A 10852-nucleotide genomic window follows, 5' to 3' on the forward strand; every position below is an offset into this window, starting at 1 on the left:
TTGGAGATGCGCTGCTCTGAAAGCTAGTGCTTCCAAATAAACCTGGCATTACAACCTGACGTTGGGTGAGTTTTAACTGAATAAGCTTAACACATTCAAAACAATACTATCCCCGCCATCAGATCTCCACAAAAGATTATCAGCCCTTACCAACCATCTTGCAGGATCTGAATAAATACAGATCAAACAGTTCCCCAACTAACAGCCATTGCCCCCTTTTAAAAAAAAACTTCCTATCAAGACAGCATTTCCGTGAAATTGTAGGAATGAATGAAATTCAAACCGCAAATAGGAAACAAAATCTCACAACACCGCTGCGGTAATCAATTTAATATCCGTTATTCTTTTAAGTACAGGCACAATTTTTAAATTATTTATAGCATATAGGCCTAGTATTTACTAACATTTACTAACTTAAAGACAAAAGGACGAACACCACATAATTATGCAAACAGACCGAACAGACACCCTTAATCTCATCACAAGTAACAGCCACTATTTAACAGATGTTTAACCCATCTCTTTCCCCAGGACAGAAGTCACTTGAACCTTTGCGTGCTATAGATAAAACAAATGTAACACCATAGTAATGGCATTTTAATATATGTAAGAGCTGTGTATGAAGAGGCCAGTGTAAGAACTGTATTTCGGGATTCTGTTGCCACCTCAAACTAGTGCTTCACGCAGTTGCTGAATAAAGGAGGCTATTTTTGCCACTTATTGGTTTCGGTCATTATTTGTACACAATCCCACCCTCATACTCCATTTCTTTCTGACTCTTCAGTGGTAATATCACGTACCTACACTATAATTAATATGATTTGATTTCACTGGCTGGGCCAGCATTTATTGCCCATCCCCAGTTGCCTTGAGATGGTGGCGGTGAGCTACCTTGTTGTACCACTGCAGTGGGAGGCAGTGCTTTAGCAGTAGCATTATTAGATTAATACTCCAGAAATCCAAACTAATATTTTGATGACAATCCCAATAAATTCAATAAAAATCTGGAATAAAAAGCTAATCTAATGGTGACCACTGATTAGATTTCTCATTCCTTACTAAGGGCTTTTGCCTGAAACGTCGATTTTCCTGCTCCTCGGATGCTGCCTGACCTATTGTGCTTTTCCAGCACCACTCTCATCTCCAGCATCTGCAGGACCTACTTCTGCCTAATGGTGACCCCTGTTGATTATCCCAAATGGTTCACGAAGGTGTGACGTCAGACCCACAGCCATAAAGGTTCCTGTTGCTACTGTTACTGCTACAGCTACAACATTTTCTGCATGTAAACCCACAGTGCTGTCAGGGCATGAATTCCAGGATTTTGACCTAGCGATCCTGAAGGAACAGCAATACATTCCCAATCAGGACTGTAAACAGCTTGTTGGGGAACTTGCAGGTGGTGAGTGTTCTTATGTATCTGCTGCCCTTATCCTTCCAGATAGAAATGATCATGTGTTTGGAAGGTGCTCTCTCAGGAATACACTGGTGAGAGTCAGTGGTTGAGGGAGTGGATGTGATACCAAATCAAGCGAGCTGATTTGTCCTGGATGGTGCCAAGTTTTTTTGTTGAGTGTTGTTGGAACTGTACTCATTCAGGCAACTGAGGAGTTTCTAATCAGACTCCAGTCTTGTCAGAGGCGGAGGATGGCTTTGGGGAATATGGGGAAGAATTATGCACTGCAGGATTCCTAGCTTCTAACCTGCTCTTAGAGTCAGAGAGTTGTACAACATGTAAACGGACCTTTTGGTCCAACTCGTCCATGCCGACCAGATATCCTAACTTAATCTAGTCCCATTTGCCAAGGCCCGGTCCATATCCCTCTCAACCTTTCCTATTCATATACCCATCCAGATGCCTTTCAAATGCTGCAATTGTACCAGCTTCCACTACTTTCACTGGCAGCTCATTCCATACTCTCTGCATGAAAAGGTTGCCCCCAGGTCCCTTTTATATCTTTCCTCTCTCACCCTAAGCCTATGCCCCCTAGTTCTGGACTCCCCCACCCCAGGGGAAAAGATTTTCTCTCTTTATCTTATCCATGCCCCTGATAATTTTATGAGCGGCTACAAGGACCCCTCAGCCTCTATTGCTTCTCTTGTTGTCACTATATTTAAATAACTAGTCCAGTTCAATTTCTGGTCAACACTAACCTCCAGAATGTTGACAGTGGGGGATTCAGTGATGATAACACCAGAGAATATCACAGGGTGATGATTAGATTCTCTCTCTTGTTAACGGTGGTCATTGCTTGACACTTGTGTGGTGCAAATGTTACTTTTACTTACGGAAACATTGTTAATTGTTTAATGCTGGGCTATGTACAGATCAAATAACTGATGACAATACACAGCTGTTTACATTACTGTCTGATGGTTCCATTACTAATCTGGCGATCATTATTTGAAACCTGTACAGGCTTGGGAAAATCTCTCAACTTTACTGAGTATGCAACATTTCAGCAATACATCTACTAACTTTTGTTAATAAACATAATAAAATGCTTTTTAAATAGTCCATGAAACATACATTAATACTTATTTATTAAATATTGGTTAGTTTTAACACCGCCTCTCTTGTTCCTACACCAAATCTAAATGCAGGAAGCATTTCACCAATTTCTCCTTAAAATAGATTTCTACATTTTTCTATTTTGATTTTCAAGACCATTTAATGAGACAACCCATTAAGCTTATTAGTCCTAAAATGCATTCCATTGTTTTATGTTTTTTAGGTAACAATGTATAATGTGTCTCAAGTCATTTAGAATATATCCTTCAGTCATTTCTAATCCTGCTCTGCCAAGGATGTTCTATTGTTACTCCAACTATTTCAAGAGCTTTTCCTGGACTCCACTTCAAAATTGTCTTTACCTTTGATATCAATGATTTTCAATTAATTGTCTCTATCTTGTGATGAAATGAGGTAGTTATTATGAACCCTTGAAACTAGATTGACTGCTGTGAGAATATTGTATCAAATTAGGGCCACTACACTTAAAAAAAACGCTTTGAAATGTTTTTCAGAAAAGGATTTACTTTTTTGAAAAAAGGCCCCAGAAATGAATGTCTTCAGTTTTGTAAGCAAACTGAAATCAGGCTGCTCTACCCAGGAAAAAGTAGAAGAGTCCAAAAAGCTTGGTAGTGAAAAATAACTGGAAGTGATTACACACCTTTAAATGCCTTTATTTAGATACAGATTACCAGTAAGCAAAACAAATGTTACTTATACTCCATTTCATCTGGATCTTCTTTGAAAAGGGCAAAACACTAAGTTACAAAAGCTAAAAACATGTGAAACTTGAGTAATCAAATTAGGTAACCTTTCCAGATGCACTACGGTCATGACCAGGTACTCATCAATCACAAAAGGCCTTCAGTGTGCTTGCAGGTAACACATGTTCAGGTACACAGCCATGGAAAAAGGCCCTTCAACTACCTGCTGCTTGAATGCATCAATGGTTAACTTAGCTCAGCCAAGGAATAGTCCAAAAGTGCGCTCCAAATCAACTACCCCTCTTTCCACCTCACAACCAGAGATCAGGAATGTGGGACTCAAGTAGAGCCAGAAATTAGTGTACAGCCCTGATTCATATTGAGAAAGAGGAGCTGCAACATTCAGTTAGAAGCAGCCATATTCCAGTCACTGATTGGTTCCTGCCCCATCTTCCACAAGGAGCTATGGAGAGCATCAAGTTCAGAAAAACATGATCTACAAGTTGTAATTGAGTCATTTGGCTGACAAAATATCATGCATTACACTGCATCTGGCAGCTTCTGTATAGGTAATTCTGCAGGGTCTCAGGGGAAAACTTGGTTTTGAAGATACACCATATCCTGAGTGCCCTCCTTAAGCACTGCTGCAGAGATCCACTGCACCTTTTTGTTCTAGAAGGTGGAAGACCTGAAGTCCTCCAGCAGAGTATTCACCTCTTAGATTAGATTACTTACAGTGTGGAAACAGGTCCTTCGGCCCAACAAGTCCACACCAACCCTCCGAAGAGCAACACACCCAGACCCATTCCCCTACACCTAACACTATGGGCAATTTAGCACGGCCAATTCACCTAACCAGCACTTTTTTTTTGGACTGTGGGAAGAAACCAGAGCACCCGGAGGAAACTGACGTTGACACGGAGAATGTGCAAACTCCACACAGACAGTTTCCTGAGGCGGGAATTGAACCCGGGTCTCTGGCGCTGTGAGGCACCGTGCCACTTAAAAATAGCATACAAGATCGTCCAAACTATAAGATTACCAACAGTGTGGAAACAGGCCCTTCAGCCCAACCAGTCCACACCGACCCTCCGAAGAGTAACCCATCCAGACCCATCTCCCTCTGACTAATACACTTAACACTATTGGCACTTTTAACATGGCCAATTCACCTGCCAGCACTTATCTCCCATTTGATGCTGGGAAAGGTCACATTGGAGTACACCTACTAACACTCTCACAGTCTTTCAAGATCAACAGGATCATAACCATCATAAGTCAAGAGGATGACCTCTATGCCCAACTCACTACTGAAAGTACAGATGCTGTAAATGAGAGACAGGAATAGAAATTGCTGGAAAAGCTCAGCAAATCTGCAACATCTGTGGAGAGAAATCAGTTAATGTTTCGGGTCGAGTGGGCCTTCCTTAGAACACACTAGAATCAACAGCTTCGGTGAGAGGTGCAGGGCCCACTCAGAGGCCATATAAAACGAGCCAGAGGTAGATACCTGTGGTGCACTTCTTTCACTCCTGCACTTGTTTACAAAACATGACCGAAATCTGAATTAGTCATCTGGTAGATCTGCATCTGACGAAAAGCAGGAGCTTCACACAGGTTTACTCACAATTAACTGTTTGGCCTTAGCGCATTTTTTATTCACAGACACACCCAGACAGAAACTGGTTCTTCAGTATGTGGCCAAACCTTTTTACAACTACAGCACGTACATAATCATGAAGTCAACAGACACTGCATTTGCAACACTGACAAAAGCCTGCAGAATCCCGAATAGGTATTCTCGTGATTTTTCCTGATATTGGGAAAGGAAGGTGACTGACAGAGCGGCCCTCTGTGAATGGTGGTTCAGGTACTAGATAAAATGAACATTTTTTCTGGATCCTGTGGCCCACATCTCTGTGGGTTTTGGCTGGTCACGTTGGCCAGTGCAATGACATTTTCGACTTGCCTTGGCATTGAAAAGATCTTATACCGTAATCAATCTCTGAGGGAAACTAGGATCCAGTTCTTCAACATGCAGAGAGATTTTTCTTCTTTGGATTTATTAATTGTTTGTTCTACTTGTGCAGTAACTTTGCAATACACAAAGAACACCCATGTCCCTTCATACGCAGAGCTTCCAGTTAAACATGGGAGTCAAAGCCAAAGTCTCCCACAAATTCCAGCAAGTAAATCCATCTCCCTTCTTGCTGGTACCTCCAAGATCGACTGTAACCATTGTATTCTTTTCAAGTCTAAGCTGAGCTTCTGGCACCGTGGGCTCTCTGTCAAACACCATCAGCTTCCACACAAGTAACATTGCTAGCCCACATTTCAGCCTCAACCCATTTAATGTTAAAACTCATCCAGATTTCTGTCATATCCAGACTTGCTTATTTCTTTATGCCTGCCCCACAAAAGTTTGAGAAAATTCAAATAACTTGCTGCCTTTTTTTGAATGAAGTGAGAAGAAAACATGTGAAGCCTGGTGATCACATAAAAACGAGAAAGGCCACTGCTGGCTGAAGGAATGTGCATGTTTATTTACATCAAGACTTTTAACACAACTATAACTGACTGAACTGTCATAGTAATTCTACAAAAGCTGAAAAGTTATGTTTAAAACACACAGTGAATCAGATGTGATAATGTGGACTATTTATCAGCTTAATGAGATTGTCAGGGAATTGTGTATAAATGTCAGATGAGTGATTGATTAACAAAAGTGGAGAATAGTGAATGGAAGTTAAAGCTTTCTGTCAAAGTTCATTAAAAGAGATGTGTCTTTCCCAGGACATACAAGTTTTACTGAGTTGGTTGATCAAACCAACAAGGGAAACATGACATGTTTGTATTGTTTGTCAGTTGTCAAACTTGATCATTTGCTGGAGACTGGATAGAGCCAAGAGTGTCAATGCATCACTTCTTTGTTTGGAAAGAGTATTAATAAGCCCTTGGAAATAAAAGCCTACATGGTACTCACCAACCCAAAATCTTTGCTCATATGACCCTAAGATAAAGAGCAGAATTAGGCCATTCAATCCATTGCCTCTGCTCTGCCATTTGACCATGGCTGGTACATTGCTCAATCCTATTCTCTAGCCTTCTCTCCTTGGGCTTTTGATTTGTAAGAAGAGATCAAGAGTTCTCTCTGTCTTAAGTATATTCGGTGACTTGGTCTCAACCCTCTGTAGCAATAAATTCCACAGATTAACCAGCCTCTGGCTAAAGAAATGCCTCCTCATCTCAGTTCTGAAGGGTCATCCGTTTACTCTGAGGCTTTCCCCTCAAGTCGTCTCTCCCTCTAGTAGAAACATCTTCTCTATATCCTGTCTATAGAGCCTCTTAGTATTCCAAGCTTCAAATGAGATCCCCGCTCATCCTTCTAAACTCTATTGAGTACAGACCCAGAGTCCCTTAACCAATCCTGATATGGCAAGCCGTTAAACACCAGGATCATTCTTGTAAACTTCCCCTCTGCATGCCCTCCAAAACCAGCGTATCCTTCCTTAGCTATGGAGCCCAAAAACTACTTGTAATATTCAAAATGCAATCTGATCAGAGTCTTATACAACCTCAGCAATAAATTTCTGCTCTTATATTCTAACCAGCTTGAAATGAATGCTAGCATTGCATCTGTCTTCCTAACTACCAAATGAACCTGAATGTTAACCTTAAGAAAATCTTGAACTAGGACTTTCTCTCTCCCTTTGTGGTTCAGATTTCTGAAGTTTTTCTCCATTTAGAAAATAGTCTATGTCTCAATTCTTCCTCCCAATGTGCATAACCTCATACTTTACCACACTGTATTCCATCTGCCCCTTCTTCTAGCATGTCCAAGTCCTGCTGCAGCATCCCCACTTCCTCAACACCACCTATCCCTCTACCTATCTTTGTCTCATCTGCAAGCGGAGCAATGATGCTCTTAATTCCTTCCTCCAAATCATTAATATATAACGTGGACCCAACATGCACCCCTGCACAACTCCACTAGTAACTGGTTGCCATCCTGAAAAAGACCCATTTATCCCTACTCGCTGCCTTCTGCCAGTCAGCTAATCCTCTATCCATGCCAGTACCTTGCCCCAAATACCACAGGATCTTATCTTATTTTGCAGTCTCCTTGTCAAAGGCATTCTGGAAATGCGAATAGATCATGTTCACTGGCTCCCCTTTGTCTACTTGCTTGTTACCTCCTTAAAGACTTCTAACAGATGTGTCAGGCATGATCTCTTTAGATAGTGGAACATCCCTTTGAAATAAGTAACAGCTCTCTGGGACACAAAGCGACTGAACAGCAGGCAGGGAAGGGAAATGAGATAGTAAGCCATACCTATCTGGCCTGATCCAATTTGACAGTGAATTCTGCATGCTTCCTGGCTTACTATCTCAGTTCCCTTCTAAGATTCAGCTTTCTTACATTTTTAAAAATGTATTGCGTTAAATGTACTTTTGTTAATGATTTCAACCTTCATTTAGGCTGTGCTATGCTTTGTATGATGTTTGAGCAATCAGGAGTGTTTTTTTTGTTTGTCATCCCACTTTTCCCATAGGCCCTATTATTTACATTAAGCAATTTTTTATTAAGTAAGGTTTCACGGGAATGCAACTACAGCATTATAGAACTACCTGTAACTGAATTGTGTTTGTTATGTTGCATCATACTGCTGTAACTACCTTAGAGGAATCCACATCGGTTACCAAGCCAACGTGGTAAAAGATAGTAAGCTGCTGTAGTTGGGAGTGAACCGAAGCATTGTATTTGAAGGAGCCATTCTAATAGAAGGACTGATACTCCGGTGAAATCACTGCCATTAGAAGCAAGAACTTTGGGATTGAGAAGAACAGCCTCAACCTCAGTTTGGTTAGCTATAGACTTAGTAGTACAAACTTCTTTACCATCTTGTGCTTCCAAAGAAGATTGCAAACCAGTGACAGAACATTTATAATTTAAAGAACTGTAAAGTTACTCAGAAAACTAGAGGGAGCTGCATAGAACTGTATATATATCTTGTGTTTCAGCAATAATACACCTCATCTCATTAGTGGCCCACCTGTCAATCTTCCTTCCCACCAACCACTCCACCCTCCCCTCCAACCTATCACCTTTATCCCCATCTCCATCCACCTATTGCACTCTCACCTACCTTCTCCCAGCCTTACCCCGCCCCCTTCCCCGCCACACCACCATTTATCTCTCCACCCCCCGACGCTCCCAGCCTCATTCCTCCAAACTCTTACCATCCTATCTCTTGGTCTTTAATCTCTACTCATAGAAAGTCACAGATGTACAGCACGGAAACAACTCTGTCCAACCCGTCCACGCCGACCAGATATCCCAACCCAATCTAGTCCCACCTGCCAGCACCTGGCCCATATCCCTCCAAACCCTTCCTATTCATATACCCATCCAGATGCCTTTCAAATGTTGCAATTGCACCAGCCTCCACCACTTCCTCTGGCAGCTCATTCCATACATGTACCACCTTCTGCGTGAAACAGTTGCCCCCTTGGGTCTCTTTTATACCTTTCCCCTCTCATCATAAACCTATGCCCTCGAGTTCTGAACTCTCCCACCCCAGGGAAAAGACCTTGTCTATTTACCCTATCCATGCCCCTCAATTTTATAAACCTCTGTAAGGTCACCCCTCCGACACTGCAGGGAAAACAGCCCTAGCCTATTCAACCTCTCCCTTTAGCTCAAATCCTCCAACCCTGGCAACATCCTTGTAAATCTTTTCCGAATTCTTTCAAGTTTCACAACATCTTTCCGATAGGAAGGAGACCAGAATTGCACGCAATATTCCAACAGTGGCCTAACCAATGTCCTGTACAGCCGCAACATGACCTCCCAACTCCTATACTCAATACTCTGACCAATAAAAGAAAGCATACCAAACACCACCTTCACTATCCTACCTACCTGTGACTCCAGTTTCAAGGAGTTATGAACCTGCACTCCATGGTCTCTTTGTTTAGCAACACTCCCTCGGACCTTACCATTAAGTGTATAAGTCCTGCTAAGATTAATTTCTACTCATGTTTGCCTTCCTTGCTTGATCTCAAACGGTGTCTAACTTTATTTCTATGGGGGAGGGGGGAGGGTTTGATTAGATTAGATTCGATTAGGTTCCCTACAGTATGGAAACAGGCACTTCGGCCCAACAAGTCCACACCGTCCCTCCGGTGAGCAACCCACCCAGATCCATTCCCCTACATTTACCCCTTCACCTAACACTACGGGCAACTTAGCACATTTTTTGGATTGTGGGAAGAAACCGGAGCAAACCCACGCAGACGGTTGCCTGAGTCGGGAATTGAACCTGCGAGGCAGCAGTGCTGAATACTGATTTCGCTGCTCGTTGGATGCTGCCTGAACTGCTGTGCTCTTCCAGCACCACTAATCCAGTATTTGGTTTTCAGCATCTGCAGTCATTGTTTTTACCCTGAATACTGTGCCGCCTATTTGTAGGTGTTACTACATAAGGCGTAGGAGAGAGAACTCGTTTGTGCTAGGAATAAATCTTGCATAATAAAAATAGCGGAAACTCTAAACATGTTTTTAAAAGCATTAGAGAATCTGATTCTACTTCAATGTATACAGCAATCAATAGAAATAAACATTTGCATTTATTATTGCACCTTTCACAATCCCAAAGATCCCGAAGCACTGCGTCCTGGCCAATACAGATCCCTCGATTAATATCTCAAAACTACATTTATTAACAACTATCCCATTGGTGATTACGGCTGCTTGCTGTGCCCAAAGTTTAGGGGGGGCGGGGCGATGTGTTTCTGGCATTTCATTAAAGTAGTTCATTGACGACAATAAGCAAACTGGAGAACGCTGACAGGGCTTTGATTTAATGACTCAAGTTGGTTTACATCTACTGGATTAGTGGTGCTGGAAGAGCACAGCAGTTCAGGCAGCATCCAACGAGCAGCGAAATCGACGTTTCGGGCAAAAGCCCTTCATCAGGAATAAAGGCAGTGAGTCTCTATTCGACACTTACTGTGAGGCAGTCATGTGCCTTACGGAAATACTGATAGGTACAATTGGGCAGATGAGTATAATCAAAAGAAACACAATGTAACTAACAGATTATATAAGTGTAAAAGTCTTGGTTCGAAATTCGCCTAAACCACTAAAATTTCTCTAATTAGCAGAAATAAGTTGAGTTGTTATTTTTCATACATTGCCTTAAGTTAACGCAACACCATTCACATTTTCTGACCCCCCCCCCGAGATTTTTTCGAAGTAACATTAAATCAGAAGGACTTTAATCCTCGCCATAACGCAGTAAACGACCAGAATAAATTGAATAAAAGTGTATTAAAAAATCATTAATAATTTTTCGTATCAAAATAAATCTGCAGCATTGTAGACGCGAAATCCCGTTAACTTACGTACTTATTTATCAGTCGTGATAAATAATGAGAAATAAAGAATGCTTGCATAATTATTGCGAGAGAAGAAAACAATTGCAGAGTAATAGTCGGAGAGAAGAATTGTACTCATGCGCTTTTTTTTACAATGAAACAACTCAGCGTGAAGCCAGACTTATACTTTTACCAAATGCCAACGCACAAAAATTCAACTCCAGCCCTCACTCACGTTTCACACTCCCACTCCCAC

Source organism: Chiloscyllium punctatum, chromosome 41, assembly GCF_047496795.1.
Source record: "Chiloscyllium punctatum isolate Juve2018m chromosome 41, sChiPun1.3, whole genome shotgun sequence".
Lineage (NCBI taxonomy): Eukaryota > Metazoa > Chordata > Chondrichthyes > Orectolobiformes > Hemiscylliidae > Chiloscyllium > Chiloscyllium punctatum.